This window comes from Pleurodeles waltl, chromosome 5, assembly GCF_031143425.1.
Source record: "Pleurodeles waltl isolate 20211129_DDA chromosome 5, aPleWal1.hap1.20221129, whole genome shotgun sequence".
NCBI classification, from domain to species: Eukaryota; Metazoa; Chordata; class Amphibia; order Caudata; family Salamandridae; genus Pleurodeles; species Pleurodeles waltl.
This window is the reverse complement of record NC_090444.1, coordinates 259885355-259902444: the sequence shown is the minus strand read 5'-3', so window position 1 is coordinate 259902444 and position 17090 is coordinate 259885355. Positions and strand designations below refer to the sequence as shown.

The 17090-nt window shown below is 44.9% G+C and overlaps 1 long non-coding RNA gene across 2 annotated transcripts in view; it reads left to right on the top strand.

The window, feature by feature from the left end:
- LOC138295597 (uncharacterized) overlaps window positions 1-17090 on the top strand; it is a 559610-nt gene that overhangs the window by 256767 nt on the left and 285753 nt on the right. For both annotated transcript variants that reach the window (XR_011203638.1, XR_011203637.1), the window contains exons 4-5: window positions 2795-2983; window positions 4376-4447. This is a non-coding gene — a long non-coding RNA (uncharacterized lncRNA). The remainder of the gene's footprint in view (window positions 1-2794; window positions 2984-4375; window positions 4448-17090) is intronic.

Sequence of the window (17090 nt, the reverse complement as noted above, 5' to 3'; positions counted from 1 at the left end):
ATGAGTGTATGCGAGGTGCGTGTGGGTTTGTGTGTGCATGTGCGTGTATGCTGGGAGGGGGATTTTGGGGAGGGAGGTGCTATACTGGAACGGGAGGTGGGAGGTGCTGTCCTTCTTGGACCGCCGGGTCGGAGATGCTAATCTCTGGCCCAGCTGTCCAACTGCCCTGGTGCTATAGGCAGGGATCTGGCAGTCTCCACTGAGGCCCTGGCGGTCTTCAGATGATGAGGGCCTAAGTCTTTGACCCTACTTTACAGCCTCAAGAATTTCTTCAAAATGAACAATACCCAATGCCCATTGATATATTGTGCCTTGAACAGTGGACATATATTATATACACTGATGGTTCAGCCCTGCCTGCTACAGGCACTAAACATAAATACTTGGCGGCAGTACGTAGTGTCATGAAGGATGGACAATTGCATCTGCAAAAAACATTTACACAATCCTTACGGGATTCTACTGCACAACTGGCTGAAATGAAGGCCTTGATTCTGGCACTGGAAAGCATGGATCCCCAAATCCCCACTTTCACAGTGTAGGATTTTATTATTGTATCCAGTCTTTTAGTGAAAACTTACATTATTGGCGCCTGAATGGATTCATAGACTAAAAAATGGAAAACTATCAAGCGTAAACTGCTTTAGGGAAAGGTAGCACAACTTAAAGACACTTTGCCACAGGCTCATGTCATAAACACATTGAGTCACCAGCTTGTTGGATAGCAGATTGTGGGGAATTCATTGGTTGATGAAGCAGGCAAAACTGCAGTTAAGACTGCAATTGTAGCTGTGATTACTCATTCACATACAAGAGTGGATGAAGATATTATGGTTGCTGTCACAGCTTTGCATAACGGCACCCCATTACCTAAAAAATATCCTGCAAAATATTCTTATCACTTGAGGGCCCAAAACATTCCTTTTGCTAGCATCCCTGGAAAGGGTGATAGAGTTATACCCATTCAGGACCACAGGCTAGAATTAGTAATAGCTGCTCTTGATGGTGTAGCATCATCCCATGCAGGTGTGGCGGCCACAGTTCCTTTAGTACAGAAGCTTTGTTGGTGGCATGGTTTGTATAAGCAGATGAAACAATATGTCCTTAACTGTGATATTTGTCAACAAATTAAAGATTCCACCATTGCTCGCCCACCGCAGACACCCCCCTAAGTTTCAAATAAACTGCTTCAATGTGTGTATCTTGATCATTGCAGACCTCTAAATTGAGATGGTGTGTTTAATGTTTAAATCTATTCTACTGTCTGTAGGTTCTTGCTCCAGATTCCTATGGGTGTAACCATAACGATCAGCTGATGCTTGAACTGTTATTAAAGGGAAACAGCCATTACTACGCAGCTGTTTCCCTGACTAGTCTTTACTATGCATGCGTCATTACAACGAATAGCCTTTACCACGCATACCATTGCAGCGATTGGAATGGTATGCATGGTAAGGGCTATGCGTTGTAATGATGGTGAAGGCTATTGACGTCGTTAGAGGAAATGGAAAGATCATTCCATTTCCTCAGAACGAGCTGTGACGTGCCTTAGGAGTAAGGTAAAGGGGATTGGGTCTGGGGGTAACGGGGTACTGTTTTAGGGAGTGGGCGGGGTGGGGGGCTAGGTTTTAGGGCAGAGGGTAGGAGTAAGGTAATGGGGATTGGGTCTGGGGTGGGGGTACTGTTTTAGGGAGGGGGTGGTGGTTAGGTTTTAGGGCAGGGTAGATTTCTGGCATTATGGTGGGGTATTTGGTCTGGGGGTGGGGGTACTGTTTTAGGGAGGGGTGTGGTGTTAGGTTTTTGGGCGGGGTGCTTTTCGGGCTTGGTAGGTATTGGGCCTGGGGGTACTGTTTTAGGGAGGGGGCAAGGGGCGGTTTTCAGGTTAAGTGCAGGGAGGCTGGGCTTGGGGGTGGAGAGAATATTTTAGGGAGGGGTAGGGATGAGGGTTAGGTTTTAGGGTGGGTTAGGTTTTTGGGATTAGAGTAGGGGATTGAGTCTGGGGTGGGGGTACTGTTTTAGGGAAGGGGTAGTTTTTGGGCTTGGGGGTATTGGGCCTTGGGGGGGTACTATTTTAGGGAGGGGGAAGGGTGGCTATGTTTTAGGGCAGGGGTGGTTTTCCGGTTAAGTGCAGAGGGGGCTTATGGGTGGGGGCACGGTTTAAGGGAGGGGTTAGGTTTTAGGCAAGGGTGGTGGTATTTGGGCTTGGGGTATTTGGTCGGTGGGACGTTTACCATGCATATGCCTTTAAAACACATGCTTTTACAATATAATTTGTTGTAAAGCCATGCCTGGTAAGACATATGTGTAGTATTATCATTCTCGTTGTAACGCACCCGTGGTAACAACGTGCTATGCAGCGGAATGCGTGGTTCCGACATACCATCGTTATTAAAGATTTGCAAGTCTTTGAGGGGCATATGTGGTAGCTGCATTCCACTTGGACCAAGGCCCTGCTTTTCCCTCTAAGGCTTACAGAGATACTATGGGAATCCTGGGTGTGGCTGTGCATTATTCCTCTCCATATCACCCTGAGGGAAATTTGATTGTGGAAAGGAAGAACCGTGACTTAATGCAATCCTTAACAGCTAGAGTATTAGGTTTAGGTCCTAGTTGGATCCATCACTTGTATTTAGTCCAAAGAGCATTAAATACCCTGGCAAGGCAATCTTTGCATGGCCGACCCCTAATGAGGTCCTCTTTGGCATACAAATGTACATTTCAGATCTCAAAAATCCTGGTACAGTGATGGCAGACACACCTTTTGACATAAAATGAATGTTTTGCTGTATTACAGGAACTACAAGACTTCCGAGATGAACTCTCAAACAAACGTTCCAAACATTCTGCCACTGAGGTAGTGAAGGAGCAACTAGCACCTTCGGCTGGATTCTAAAATGTGGGGATCTAGTTTGAGAGAAGATTGCAGTGAAGAAGGAATTTGGCCTATCATACCATGCACCGGAGCCAGTCCTCAGCATTCAAGGTACAGGAACCAAGATTTTGCCACCGCTTGTTAGTTTTAAACATAAACGATTTGACTCAATTGATCAAGTAAAATTGCATCATGTAGACCATCCTATACAGTAGGCCACAAGGACTCTTGGCCAGTTCCCTAACTCCCCTCACTACACTACATGAAATACTTCTAAAAGTTTTGAATAATACCAATATTATTTCCCCTTGGCTGGGGAGGGCGGAGAATTAACTTTTGTTGATTCCTGTTACCGCTGCAAACAGAAGATATACATCCGATGTAAGTGCACCATTTCCTACTGATACTTCGAAACAACAGGGTTGTTTATAATGAACCACCTTTGGAGGTGTCTGCCAGTTCTTTCCAGTGTTTTCATACAGAATGCTTCTGGCTATTTTTCCAATGCTAACGATCTTTCTGCTGATTCTTCACATATTTCACTACATGGTGTACATGATTTTCTTCATAAGAATTTTCACATAAGAGTTTGCAACATTGGTATGATACATAGTGAGAGGTGACCACAAAATATCTCTTTTGATAGCAAGTGGAAGAGTATGTAAATGATATCTGTCCAGTCAATGAGTGTGGCACACTAAATTCCACCACTGCTTGAAGTTGAGATTTTCTGCAGATTTCCAGTTAGAGTGATCACTTGTAAGCCTATTGCAAGTAAACAATATACAAATTTACCAAACATTTTGCTATGTGACTATAATGCATATAACCAACCAAGTGGTATTTTATCTGAGGAAATGATGCAGAAATCTCACCAATTCTGCCCCAAACTTGCATCTAGAACCTGAAACTATTTCACAATGAAAAACCACATATGGACATAGGTGCCAGAATGACAATTGCATTGCCAACAAGTATCTTGCTTAAGAAGTTTAAGTTTAAATATATGAGCAGGAGTATAAAATAATCTGTTAAAAAATATTATAGTGTTTATGTTAAATTAGCGGGATGGCCTGTGGAGTGTATTTTAGTGCAGATTTTCCGCCAAAAGAAATAGGCCAGCTATATTGTAAATCAGTTTCCCTCAATGTTTCCTTCGTAGAGTGAGGTCTATCTTGAAAAGGTGCAATATGTTTTCTGTTTATAAGGGAAGCGGTGGGAGTTCTGTGTGGTGAATAGTTAAGGGGTTGCATAACATTTATTCTAGTCAAAGGGTGGGAGAAAAAAATAAGGGCCTGTATAAGAAAATGTATATGAAAATCAGGTAGTATGGTATAATTTTAAGGAATGTAGAATGTAGTTTAAATGATTGGAAAAGTGTATGCAAAGAAATAAGTGAATTATCTGGCATAAGTTGAGTAACAGTGAGAATACCCTTATAAGTCCATTTCATTGACATGAGAGGCTTTCCTTTTAAAATGAACAGTTTGTTGTACCAAATAGAGTTTTGAAGAAATTGATGAAAAACAGAAGAATTGGAGACAATCAAGTTTAATCAGGGAGCAAGAATAGGAGGTAAGTGATGATAAACAAAACTTGGAGGGTTGGCACTTAAAAATAACATTTTGTGGGTGAAAGGGGAATTCATAGATGATTCTAATACAAACTATAACTTAGGTTTTGTAATAGTAGAATAAAAAACAAAGGACTGAATCTGTTTAATACTGAAAGCTTTATGATAAAGATGGAAGTCAGGGAAGTTTACACCACCCGCCGATTTGGGGAGTTTTAGTCTATGTAATGATATTCAAGACATTTTCCCATTCCATGTGAATCTATCCAAGATTTTATCCAATGAGTTAAGGTATTTCTTGGGAATCTTAATTGGTTACATCTAAAAGAGAACATTTTACAATGGGGAAATCATCATTTTAATTGAATCTAGACAGCCCTACCAAGATAAGAATAGAGGTGACCAACTCTTGGTGAGATGTGTGATTCTAGAGATTATATAATCCAAATTGATTTTTGGCGTGTCTCTAAGATTGTATAAAAAATCCTCAAACATTTAATCTTAACAGGATTCCAAGATAGTCCTGCCTGACTAAAAGGATCTTTCATGCAGCATTTGTTAAGATGTAGGACGTCCGATTTATCCAGGTTGAGCCTGTATCTTCATACCGTAGAATATAATCTCAATTCTTTAAAACATAGACTGTAGTGAGGTGTCATGCTGTGAGATGAAAAGAAGACTGCCGTCGGCATAAGCAGTATATTTGGTATGGGAGTCTTTGACTTGAAACCCATGTAAGGTGTCAGAATTTTTTAGTTGATGCTAATATGAATAATAAAGGAGATAGGGGAAAGCCTTGCCTGGTACCTATCTTGAGGTGGAAATAAGGTGATTGTACGCCATTTACCAGTACCATATACTGTAGTGAGGCGATGATTATAGTAAGGAAATGGGCTGGAATAATCTGGGGCTGAAACCATGCCTTTCTAGGGCTTTCATAAAAAAAAACTGCCTATTGACTCTATCAAATTCTTTCTCTGTGTCCACGGCAAGTGCTGCTAGAAAAGAAGTAAGTTTAGTTGCTTTACTAATAATATTCAAAAAAGTATGTGAGTTATCTGCAATGTTCCTGTGCAGACAAAGGCAGACTGTTCTGGTGAAAATAGATCAGGGATAACATCAATTAACCGAAGGGTATAGGCCTTAGCAAACATTTTGTAAGCTGTGTTTATCACAGATATTGGGCAATAATTTTTACACAGGGTTAAGTCACTGTCCTTTTTTGGAATAATGCATATCATTGCTTCCTTAAATGAACAAATGGATGAATTTAAATTAAAAAAATGATTAATAAACTCGAAAAGCAGAGAAAGGAATAAGCAAGAAAATTTGAGATAGAATTCAACAGTAAAGCCTTCAGGGCCAGGCTCATACCCTTTAGGTAGACACTTATTTGCTGCTTGAAGTTCATCTATAGTGAAAGCTGATTCAGAGATCAAAATTGATCCAATTTCTGAGTTAGTCAAGTGCTGAAGCAAATTCTTGCTTAAGAAAATATAATCAACCCTAGTTTTGGAATGATGAGGGGAAGAATAAAAAGAATATTCTTTAGGATCAGGGTTGAATATTCTCCAGGAATCAGATAGGGAATGGTGAGCTATAGTTCGTTAAAAGGTTTTGTGTGCTTTGTGAGGGGAGAATTTAGTAGAAGAAGAGCGGTCTACGAATGGTTCTATGACCTGATTACAATCTCTGCACAATCTAACATTCTGTGAGTAATGTTGTGTTATTTTGTGAGAAATTAATTTCCAGAATTCAGGATCCGGGAGTGTTGGACCATATACATTAAAAGTGTAAAATGGATATCATTTATATTAAGGTTAACCAATAACCATTGATTCCTGAGATACAAACAAAATATGTAGGTGTTTATGACATAAAATAATAACTCAATTTTTACGGTGAGTAGAAGGGGAAAATAAATTTCACTAACCCAACATTTCTTTAAAATATTAGCTTCTTTGTCAGTAAGATGGGTTTCTTGACGGAATCCAATTTGACATTTTAGGTTAGATAAGTATGACAGTACTTGTTGGAATTTAACTGTTTTTTTTTAAAACCTTTAACTTTCCATGTAACAACTCTTAAATTTACTCCAGGAGCACACATGTCAAAATTATAACAACATACATGAAGGTATTCAAAGTATATATTGGAAAAAAAGAAGATGAGGAAAGATGGAATAGAGGAAAAAGATAAAGGAGAGGAACCAAGGAAAGGGAAGTGCGAGGGAAAAAGACTTCAGACATCAGACAGAAAAAGCAATAAAGGAAAACAATTCTTAATTGGAAGTGAAATAAGAATGATAGAAGAGAACATCCCGAAGAACGTGAGGGGTCAGAACACCTAATAAAGATGTCCATGACTTGGCTCCGAAGGGACACGGACATTAATACTTCTATAACAAACTATAATAATTAAAGACAGTGACATGTTGAAGAGGGAAAGAAATATTTACATTGAGTAGAACTTTTTCAACAAATACATGACAATAATAGAAGATAAACTACAGACTTACCATTAATGACACAAAGAATTGATGGCAATAGACAAGACTTATGCAGATAGGTATGGGAACATCTGTTGCAATCCAATACTGAAACAGAATGAGAAAAAGAAAAACATTGGTCAACAATGTTATCTCGAGCAGCATGTCCTGAAATAACTAAGCAATTGATTAATTAACATCATGAAAACCAAACAAGATATAATAAAGTCAAGTTATAGCATTCATAGCAGTCTCCATATCCTCATGACCATGTTGATGAAGGGAACCTTGCAGGCCCTCCGGTTCTTCAAAAGTACACTGTTGATCTTTGTATATGATTTAAAAAAACACAGATGTACAAAACCAAATCTTATGTTTAAGGACCTCAATTGAGGGCACATCTCAAGGAATCGTTTCCTTTTGGCAGCAGTAGCATTGGAGATGTCCTGCATACGGTAGACTCTGGTTCCAGACCAATTTTGGGTGCCAAGGTGTTTTACCACTGATAATATTTGCATCAGTTCTGTAAACTGTAGAAAAAGAATGATGATCAGTCTGGGCTTAGAATAAATGAAGATATTGTTGCTTTGGAGTCCAAACAATGAGCCCTTTGAATACTAAGAGGACCTTGGTCTCGTAGATGAACTATTGAGGGGATTGCCTTCTGCAAGAAGGCAATCATACTAGTTCCTTCTGAGTTTTCCAATTTGCCATAGAGTCTAAGATTGTTCCTCTGACTTCTATTTTTCAAATCCTCTGTTGTTTTCTTAAGTTGTGTAACTTCTTTTAGTAGGTGAGAAACATTTGGAATTTTCCACATCGCTTACTCTTTGTTCAATGGCAGAAATGCAGAAATGCGCTGATCATGAGAGGACCATTTTTCTTCAATATGCTGAAGCGAAGTACTGGTTTCAATAACAAAAGGCTTTAAGTCTCTAATTTCCTCCATAATGTCCTCCAAAGTGAAAGGAGAGAGTGGCTTGGAGGGAAATTCAACATCTTTTTTACGTTGTTTGACCAAACCATTTTGAAATGGCTCTTGTCACAGATGTTGATGAGGATCCTTTCAGCCCCCTCCATGATAGCTGAAAGATATTCTAGACCAAGTTCCTTTTGATGATGAGATCTCCTGATAACGGGTTTGCCAGCAGAGAAAGATGACTTAGTTATACCTTTCAGTCTATCAGGTTTACCCATGAAGAATCCATGAAGCAATATCACTTTATACTTTAAATGTGCCTTGTCAACGATTAAACAGGCACATGAGGCAAAGCTGAAAAAAGGTAGAAATGGCTGGGAAGAAAGCCTATATGCTAGTAGACAAAAACGATCTGCCATACACTCTGAGGGGGTACTCTTTCACTCTGTTCAACTCCAGAATGACCATATTTGTGCTGATGGGAAGACTATTTGTTAGAACTGTTTTTTTTAACTCACCACTCATTTGAAAACCATTACTTCAATGGATTATATGACTGACAAATTCAGTAGTGCTGTTTTTCTGACTAATTGCCTTTACAAAGCAACAACTGTTGAGAAAGATGTGTTGTCTGTGTTTTTTGTTTGTTCATGCATGGCATGATTTATGCACAATATTGTTTCTTTCTTCATCAAATTAATACATTAATACATTTAATGGGACTCAAGAAATAATGATAAATAGCTATTACTTGCTGAGGATGAGACAAACATTGGTTTGGTAATTGTACACAAACAAATAATGATAGATGTGATTCGAATATTTATTACATGTTGATGAAGCATTTGTGTGTTATTAATAAGATTGAAATACTGTAACTAATAAAATGAATTTTGAGACTATGGAATTGCATTCTTGATTTTCTTAGGTGCCTCTTGCAGGTTTTCATAATAAGACAGTTTATACCTACAAGTTAAATTCAAGCAAAACAGACAAAACAGGACACTGTGATCCAGGGTTGCGCCATAGATTATCATACCACTTTGCTATGAGAAATACACAGTAGTCACTGCTTTCTTATTTCAAGCTGCCAATTCTGGAATTCTCTACCAGCCATATCAGGGCTGACATATGGCTAACCTGAGCTGTTTATAGTAATGTCAATTCATATGCCACCTTTCTGGCTCACACTGATACGAATACCATACCACTCAGCAGTCAGCATCCAATCGCAGTTCATATAGACGGCTTAATAAATACTCCTATACCTGCAGCAGGTCTTGTTTATCACCCTATACATCCCATCACCAACTGAAAAGGCATGGAATAACTAAAATAAAACTGCTATATAATACTGACCAACCTGAGAACTCGTGTTGGAGAGCACATGTTCCGTTGTTGTTTCACAGGGCTATGCCAACACCTGTTAGAGTGTAAGTTCTCAGACCCAAGGGAACTTGCAAAGCAGTCAGACCTCTGGGTAAGTACCAGGAGATCTCGAAAGGCATTTCGGGGTGACCCTTAAGGGAGTGGCTCAGGTTCCCCCCACCCAAAGACAGAGGTGTTTCAGAGTAACTTAAACAAGCCCCCTTGTAGTGGGGTGGGTGCTGGGTCCCATGTCTCTTTTCAGAGGAGGAGTGGTGGGGTGGGAAACATTCCAGGATGCCCTATGCCCAGCCTTAGAGCCTGGAGAGTATCCCAAGGGGGCCCCAGGAAGGGAATCTAGTTTGTACTAAGAGACCATCCACTGAGAGGGGCCCCATATTGTCAGGAGAACTTAGGGGGAGGACTGACACAAGCATCCAACCAGTTCTGGTATCTGGCAGTACCACTCTGCAGAAGAGGGTGCAAATTTCCAGATGGGGGGGTAGAGGGCGGAAGAACTCGCCCCTGACCCTTGTCAAGCCCAAGGGTACTGACCCTGGGCTGGAGGGTCAAGTTCACGGTGTCAGCTTTGGTTAATTGATGTTGAGTACTTATACTCAAACATGTCTTTGAAGAGAGGAGCTCTAGACATAAGAAGGGGTTAATCAGCCTATTGTGCAAGGGCAGGATACAGCCTATTAACATGTAAGGTGTGAACAACCCTCCCTCTCCCCAGCCCAGGATGACTATCAGTATGCAGATGCCTCTGGTAGTAAGCTGTGCACGCAATCAGCACTGCAGGTCAACTAGTAGTATTTAATTTACAGGCCCTGGGTATATGGTACACCACTTTACAAAGGACTGACAGGTAAATTAAATATGACAAACAGATGTAAGCCAATTATACTAAGTTTTAGGGGAGAGAGCACATGCACTTTAGCACTGATTAGCAGTGAAAGCCAACAAAAAGATGGTCAGAAAAATAGGAGAATAAAGGTAAAACATTTTGAGATAACCCTGCAGAAAGAGCCATTTCCAACACAACCCCCTCCAGCCCAAAGCCAGGGTAGACCAATCAATACCTTAATGGGCTTCCCTGCTTGGGGCGATAGAAAGTGGGCAATGGCCCACAACTCCAGGGGCAGCACTTGCCAGTTCTATGCCACTCTGTATCCAGTTCGATCACTCTGTCTATCCTCCCAGAGCCCTCTTGCTTTACTCCTCTTCTCATCATCTCAGGGGTGGGAGCCCAATATTGTCTTCCAGCCCAGGGTCTGTACCCTCAGGATGAACAGGAGCCAGGGGTGAGGATTTCCTCCTCCTGCCCCTCCTTTTGGGAGTGGTACCCCCCCCAAAAGAAAATCCAGAACTTGCCTCCCAACCTAGGGTCTGCACTCTTGGGTTGAACTCCCTCTAGGGGTGGATTGGAGTGAGGCAGTTTGTTTTGGATTGGAGTGGGACACATTGTTTTGGATTGAAGTGGGCAATCCACCCCACTTCAATCTGCCCACTTCAACCCAAAACACTCTGCCCCACTCCAATCTTCCCCACTTCATCCAAACAACCTGCTCCACTCCAATCCATTTCAATCCGCCCCATTCCAATCTGCCCCACTCCAGTCTGCCCCACTCCAATCTAAAACAATCTGCCCTACTCCAATTGGCCCCACTCCAGTCCAGGCCAGCTCATACCAATCCACCCCACTCAACCCTACTTCACCTCACTCCAATGAACTACAATCCACACCACTACAATCTAGTCCACCCTACCCCACATCAATCCACTGAATCCAGCCCAGACCAATATACCCAACTCCAATCCATAACACTTTACCCCAATCCAGTATACCTCACCCCAATCCAACCCACCCCACCCCAATCCATCACACTCCAGTCTGATCCACCCCACTCCGATCCAACCCACTCCAACCCAGCCCACCCCACCCCACTCCAAACCATCCCACCCCACCCCACTCCAATCCAACCCACCCTACTCCAATCCAACCCAATCCATCCACTGCAATCCACCCCACTCCACCCATGCCACACCAATCCATCCCACTCTAAATCAGTTCACTTTAATCCACCCCATTCCATTCCAGTCCAATCCAGTTCACTTTATTCTACTGTATTCCAGTCCAATCCTCCCCACTCTAAACCACCTTAATCTACGACTCTCCAATCAATCTAGCCCACACCAATGCAATCCAATCTAATCCACCTAATTCCAATCCAAACCACCCCACTCCAATCCAATCTAAACCAATCAAATCCACCCCACTCCAGTCCAATCCACCAGAATCCACTCCACCCCACCCCACTAAGATCCACCCCATCCCAATCAAATCCACTCCACTCCACCCCACCTCACTCCAATCGAATTCACCCCACCCCTATCCAATCCACCACACTCAATCCAATTTACCCAATTCTGTTCCACCCCACCCCACCCTAACCCATCCCACCCTAATCTACCCCACTCAATCCAATCCACCCCACTTAATCCAATCCATCCCGCTCCAATCCTCTCCACTCCAATGCACCACTTCCCAATCCAATCCACCCCAATCTGATCCACCCCACTTCAGTCCACTCCACTCCTGTCCACCCCATTCCAATCCAATTCACCCCAAGCCAATCCAATCCAATCCACCTCACCTCATTGCAATCCACCTGGCTCCAATCCATCCCACTCCAATCCACCACACTCTAATCCAGCCCACCACACCCCAATCCACCTCACCCTAATCCAATCTGTCCCCTCATGTTCACCCTACCCCATTCAATTCACTCCACCCCACCCCACTCTACTCCAATCCACCCCAGTCCAATCCACCCCATCCCAGTTCAGTCCACTGCACTCCAATTCAGTCCATCCATTCTAACCCACTCCGATCCACCCCAATCCATCCACCCCACGCCAGTCCAATCAAGTCTACTCCAATCCACCCACTCCAATCCACCCCACCCCAATCCTATCCAATGCACCCCATCTCAGTTAAATTCACCCCACCCCACCCCCATCCAAAACACCCCACTCCAATCCAATCCAACCCACCCCACTTCAGTCCAATCCATTCCACTGCAGCCCACCACACCACACCCCATTCCAATCCACTCCACCCCACCACACCACACCCCATTTAATTCACCCTACTCCAATCCAATCCACCCCACTCCAATCAACCCCACTCACCCCAATCAACCACACTCACTCCAATCCACCACATTCTACTTTCATCCACCCCATTTTATCTCAATCCAACCCACCCCACCAAATCCCAGTTCAGTCCACCCACTTAAATCCAATCCATCCAGCCCACCCCTCTCCATTCTACCCCACTCCAGTCCAAACTAATCCACCCCACCCCACCCCACCACACTCCAATCCACCACCACTCCAATCCAATCCACTCCAATCCAATTCACCCACCCCATTCCAATCCACCTCCCTCCAATCCAGTGAATCCAATCCACCCCACTCCCATCCAGTCCACCCTGCACCAACCAAATCCACTCTACTCCAATCCAATTCACCCCCTCCAATCCAATCCAATCCAATCCACCCCACTCCAATACACTCTAATTCAATCTGTCTACTCCAATCTGTCCCACTCCAATCCAAAACAGTCTGCTCCACTCCAATCCAAAACAATCTGTCCCACTCCAATCCGCTCCACTGCAATCTGCCCCACTCCAATCCAAAACAATCTGCCCCACTTTAATCCAAACCAATCTGCCCCACTCCAACCCGCTCCACTTTAATCCAAAACAATCTGCACCACTCCAATCTCAAACAACCCACTCCAATTCAAAACAATCTACCCCACTCCAATTCGCACCAATCCAAACCAGTCCACTTCGCCCCAGTCCACCTCACTACATCCCAATTCACCTCTCTCCAACGCACCATAATCCATCACACTCCAATTCAAACCACAATCTAGTCCACACCACACAAATCCAATCCACCAAATTCCTCCCACTCCAATGTACCCGACTCCAATCCATAACACCTCACCCCAATTCAAAACACCTCACCCCAATCCAATCTGCCCCACCCTACCTCAATCCACTCCAATCCAATTCATCCCACTCCAGACCAATACACCCCACTCCAATCCAACCGCTCCAATATATCCCACCCTACTCCGATCCATAATACCCCAATCTGATCCAGCCCACCTCACTCCAATCCAATCCAACCACACCACCCCAATCCATCCCACTCCACCCCAATCCAGTCAACATTAATCCACCCTACTGCAGGCCAATCCTCTCACTCCATACCACCTTAATCTACCACACTCCAACCAATGCACCCCACCCCATACCAATCCAATCCGTTCAACCCCACTCCAGTCCAAACCACCCCACTGCAGCCCAATCCAATCCAAAGTAATCCACTTCACTCCAGTCCTACCCACCACAATCCAAGCCACTCCACTTTACCCCACTCCATTCAGATCCAGCCCATCCCAATCAAATCCACTCCACTTCAATCCAATCCACCCCACCCTACCACAATCCACTCCAATCCAATTCATCCCACTCCAGACCAATACACCCCACTCCAATCCAACCGCTCCAATATATCCCACCCCACTCCGATCCATAATACCCCACTCTGATCCAGCCCACCTCACTCCAATCCAATCCAACCACCCCACCCCAATCCATCCCACTCCACCCCAATCCAGTCAACATTAATCTACCCTACTCCAGGCCAATCCTCTCACTCCACACCACCTTAATCTACCACACTCCAACCAATGCACCCCACCCCATACCAATCCAATCCATTCAACCCCACTCCAGTCCAAACCACCCCACTGCAGCCCAATCCAATCCAATCCAAAGTAATCCACTTCACTCCAGTCCTACCCACCACAATCCAAGCCACTCCACTTTACCCCACTCCACTCAGATCCATCCCATCCCAATCAAATCCACTCCACTTCAATCCAATCCACCCCACCCCTATCCAATCCACCCTATTCCTATCCAATCTACCCTACTCCACCCCTATCCAATCCACCCCAATCCAATCCACACACTCAATCTGATCCACCCACCCTGATCAACACCACCACACCCTAATCTTTCCAACTCAATCCAATCCACCCATTCCAATCTAATCCACTCCAATCAGATCCACCCCACTCCACTCCACCCCACTCCAATCCACCCCACTCCTATCCAGTTCTCCCCAAGCCAATCCAATCCACCTCACCTCAATACAATCTACCCTACTCCAATCCATCCCACTCCAATCACCACACCCCAGTCCAACCCACCCCACCCCAATTCAGTCCACCCCCTCCAGTCTGCTCTACCTCAATCCACCCCACCCCATTTCAATCCACTCCACCCCACTCCAATCCACCCTACTCTACTCCAAGCCACCCCACTCTATCCCAATCCAATCCACCCTATTGCAGTTCAGTTCACTGCGCTCCAATCCAGTCCATCCAGGCTACCCCACTCCAATCCACCCCCACCCCAATCCAACACACGTCAATCCAATCCACCCCACTCCAATCCAATCCACTCCACCCAACTCCACTCAACCCCACTCACCCCAATCAACCACACTCACTCCAATTCACCACACTCTACTTTAATCCACCCCATTTTATCTCAATCCAATTCACCCCAACCCATCCCAGTTCAGTCCACTCCAATTAAATCCTACCCATCCTGCCCACCCCTCTCCATTCCAACACACTCCAGTCTACCACCACTCCAATCCAATCCACCCACTCCAATCCGATTCACCCACCCAATTCCAATTCCCCTCCCTCCATTCCAGTGAATCCAATCCACCCCACTCCCATCCAGTCCACCAGGCACCAACCAAATTCACTCTGCTCCAATCCAATTCACCCACCTCCAATTCAATCCAATCCAATCCACCCCACTCCAATACACCCTAATTCAATCTGCCCACTCCAATCTGCCCCACTCCAATCCAAAACAATCTGTTCCACTCCAATCTGCCCCACTGCAATCTGCCCCACTGCAATCCAAAACAATCTGCCCCACTTCAATCCAAACCAATCTGCCACACTTCAATCCGCTCCACTTTTATCCAAAACAATCTACACAACTCCAATCTCAAACAACCCACTTCAATTCAAAACAATCTACCCCACTCAAATTCACACCCCTCCAAACCAGTCCACTTTGCCCCAGTCCACCCCACTACATCCCAATTCACCTCACTCCAATGCACCACAATACACCACACTCCAATCAAATCCACACTTTAGTCCACCCCACACGAATCCAATCCACCAAATCCATCCCAGTCCAATCTACCACACTCTAATCCATAACACCTCACCCCAATTCAAAACACCTCACCCCAATCCAATCTGCCCCACCCTACCTCAATCCACTCCAATCCAATTCATCCCACTCCAGACTGATACACCCCACCCTACTCCAATCCAACCCGCTCCAATCTATCCCACCCCACTCTGATCCATAATACCCCACTCCAATCCTACCCACCTTACTCCAATCCAATCCAACCACACCACCCCAATCCATCCCACTCCAGTCCAATCCAGTCAACATTAATCCACCCTACCGCAGGCCAATCCTCCCACTCCAAACCACCTTAATCTACCACGCTCCAACCAATGCACCCCACACCAATCCACTCCGCTCCACCCCACTCCAATCCAAACCACCCCACTGCAGCCCAATCCAATCCAAAGCAATCCACTTCACTCCAGTCCTACCCAACACAGTCCAAGCCACTCCACTTTACCCCATCCCACTCAGATCCACCCCATCCCAATCAAATCCACTCCACTCCACTCCACCTCTATCCAATCCACCCAATCCAATCCACCCACCCTGATCCACACCACCTCACCCTAATCCATCCCACTCAATACAATCCACCCATCCCAATCCAATCCACCCTAATCGGATCCACCCCACTCCACTCCCCCCACCCTAATGCTATCCAATTCACCCCAAGCCAATCCAGACACCTCACCTCAATACAATCTACCCTCCTTCAATCCATCCCACTCCAATCATCACACCGCAATCCAACCTACCCCACCCCACCCCAATTCAATCCACCCCCTCCAGTCCACTCTACCCCAATCCACTCCACTCCACCCCACCCCACCCCACCCCACCCCACTCCAATCCACCCCACTCTACTCCAAGCTACCCCACCACACCCCACTCCAATCCACCCCACCCCATTTCAATCCACCCACTCCAATCCAATCCACCCCACCCGACTCCAGTCCACCACACTCACTCCAATCCACCAAACTCACTCCAAACCACCCCATAATAATATCCGAAACCAATCCACTACCCCCACTCCAGTTCAGTCCACCCTAACTCAGTCCAAACCATCCAGCCCACCCCTCTCCCAACCACACTACTCCAATCCATTCCACTCCACTCCACCCCACTCCAATCCATTCCACTCCAATCCAATCCAATCCACCTCACACCAATCCAGTGAATCCAATATACCCCACTCCACTCCAATCGAGTCCACCCACTTCTGTCTAATCCACCCCACTCCAATCTAATCCATCCCACCCCACTCCAGTCCAATCCACCCCATCCCATCCCAATCCTATCCTCCCCAACCCCATCACTACAATCCAAACAACCCACCCCAATCCAGTCTAATCAACCACACTCAAATAGACCCTAAACCATTCCACTTCACCCCATTTCAATCCAATCCACCCATACCAATCCACCCCACTCCACTCAATCCACCCCTGTCTACCCCAATCCAATCTACCCCACTCTACTCCAATCCAATCAACCCCAATACCTTAATCTAATCCAATCCACTCCACCTATTCCACCCCACTCCACTCTAC